This window comes from Carassius auratus, unplaced genomic scaffold, assembly GCF_003368295.1.
Source record: "Carassius auratus strain Wakin unplaced genomic scaffold, ASM336829v1 scaf_tig00216014, whole genome shotgun sequence".
NCBI classification, from domain to species: Eukaryota; Metazoa; Chordata; class Actinopteri; order Cypriniformes; family Cyprinidae; genus Carassius; species Carassius auratus.
Window position 1 is genome coordinate 1,621,926 of NW_020528362.1, and position 2,453 is coordinate 1,624,378.

Below are 2,453 nucleotides of genomic sequence, written 5' to 3' on the forward strand. Positions count from 1 at the left end.
GATGGCAGTGGAGATGGGCTGGAGGTCCACTGAGCTTTGACCCTCATGAGGACTATCTTCACTGACAACTGTCAGCACACCAACAGTGATGCATTCTAGGGCCTTGTCTATCGTTGTATCCTACAAAGAAACACATTCTTCAGCATTGCAATTTATGCTATTCTAAAACATTTATTTTTAGTGTTGTAATGTTATCAGAGAATATGGCTTTAAATATGTTTTCACACTGGATTGTTACAATAAAGCAAACAAAAACTTTTCAACCTAGACTCCAACTACTTAGATTTTAAATTAATGAATGTGTATAACGTTTATGTGGAAAATTTTATTTTTATTTACTGGCTGTTTACATATCTCTCAGATTAGTTGTAGAGGTATTGCTATACAAAATACATCAGTCACTGTACAAAATGTATATTGTATATCGAGCGGATAGAATTACATATTCGATGTCAACACAGGTATAGTTTTATATTCATGCAGACAAACTTTTTCTTATGTGCAAGTACTTACATAGCAGGTCTTATAGAATTCACTGGATTCATCACAGAGTAAAATGGGAATGCCAACAGAGTGAAGTACTGTCACGTCTGGTGTCTAATGATACACAGAGAGAGAATAGACCAGTTAACAGAGTAATTTGCAAGACACAAGCAGACAGGAAATAAAATAGGTTGGTCTGAATCGGCTCATTTGATGAACTATCATACAGATCAAAAGCAAAATGAACCTACTTACCTTACAGCTTATGTGCTGAATCAGCTCCCTGAGTTTCTGGCCAACAGTTCCCTTCTTTGTTTTGAAGAGTTCGATGAAACGTGGTGCGTACTGGTCCTGAGCCTCAAAAAAGTCTCCCTCAAGATTCTTACTGGCGATTCTATTAAACTCAGCAAACACCTGAAGTAGAGAGAGGGGTGGGTAGGGATGGAGAGGTGGCAGAGGTATTAACATTCCAACAAGTGTTTGGATTTCTAGCCACACACCTTGAATTTATTTTTGATTTGCATTATTTTATTGGTTGAGAATCAAAATAGCTTACCTGTCTCTCTGTGAAGAGTGCTGGCCATCGTTCAACCATTTTCAACCAGGATTGCTACATCCTCACATCCAGCTTTTCGAAGCTTTGTGCGATAATTGGCCATCTTAAATTTAAGGCTGTTTATCCAGCCATACCATTTGTGTGGTCCAGGCTCAGCGAGGCAGGGGTATTTTCTGATCAGTGCTTGTGCAACACTGCTGAAGTAATCATCTTGATGGGCTATAAGTCGAACCCACAGTATCTATAGAGACAGTCCAGAAATACTAATTACATCAAATATTTGAAATTCAAAATATGCACAAAATATTCTGTATGATGATGAATTAATTTTAACACACAAGAAAGATTTAATTAGATTTTCTTTTGTTGTAATCCAACTGCTCTGATGTAAGCATAACTTTTACTTTAGCATGCAATAATAATACAGTTATTATTTTAAAATACCTTTTACTGCTGGGACTACCTATGTGTGGATTGATCACCATCTGCTTGAGCCTGGAAGGGGACAGTTAAAAAAAAAAAATACAACATTTTAACACAACCATAGCTCACCACAACTCAAATACAAGTACATGTGAAAACTATGGCCCCGCCCTTCAATAGCTACTATTGGCCAGTCGTTATTACACTAAAGTTTTTCCTCAATTTGAACGTGACTAGTCTTTAAAGTTAACGTTACCTATTTTCAACACAGAGGAATTTTTGGATTGAAAAAATAATTAAGTATTGACCAAGTTTCATCAAAATATAGCCACGTTATGTCCATGTTAGTTAACTTAGCTAGCTTTAACCGACATTACTACACACACATCAGTACTAGCAAGCACACACTGACGCTGATTTAACGTACAGAAACAAAACGGTCTGCACAAGGTTAAAATATTTACTCACCAAATGAGTGTGCCAAGCATAAGAATCGCTGTTATGATGAAGATAAACAAAAGCCCAGTTGAAGCGATGTTTAGGTCCAGCTCCACCTGGTCAGTTCAGTTGCAGGCAAGATGTGACATGTCTGCAAAATTACGAATCCCGCCACGCCAAGACCCGCCCTACGAAGCAGCTTGATTGGTTGGGGTTAGGCATTTCACCTGGATTGGTTAAGGTTAGTCAGGGGATAAGACCTGTACAAATCAGGTACGTAAGCATGGACGCCTGGCCAATAGTAGCTATTGAAGGGCGGGGCCATAGTGGTGAACAAATATCGCCGTCTAGCGTAGAGAGGACTGATCTGCGCATGCCCACAGATCATGAACTTACTTTTTCTAAATTAATCTAACTCAAGTAAACTGAGCTGGTAAGATTTTTCAACCTCAAAGTACAAGTAACTTACTAAAAGCAAGTGTAAATAGCAGGTTGATAAAAACTGATTAAAGTCAAATTAATATTTTTAATTAAATAGCATGTTTGCATTTAC

At 37.8% G+C, this 2,453-nt stretch overlaps 1 long non-coding RNA gene across 1 annotated transcript; it reads right to left on the bottom strand.

Moving 5' to 3' along the window:
- Nucleotides 1–313: 313 nt before the first annotated feature.
- LOC113096677 (uncharacterized) lies at nucleotides 314–2,453 on the bottom strand. The gene is made up of 5 exons (XR_003288563.1): nucleotides 1,931–2,453; nucleotides 1,484–1,534; nucleotides 1,040–1,280; nucleotides 739–897; nucleotides 314–597 (listed from the first exon to the last, which is right to left on the bottom strand). It is a non-coding gene; the product is annotated as an uncharacterized LOC113096677 (long non-coding RNA).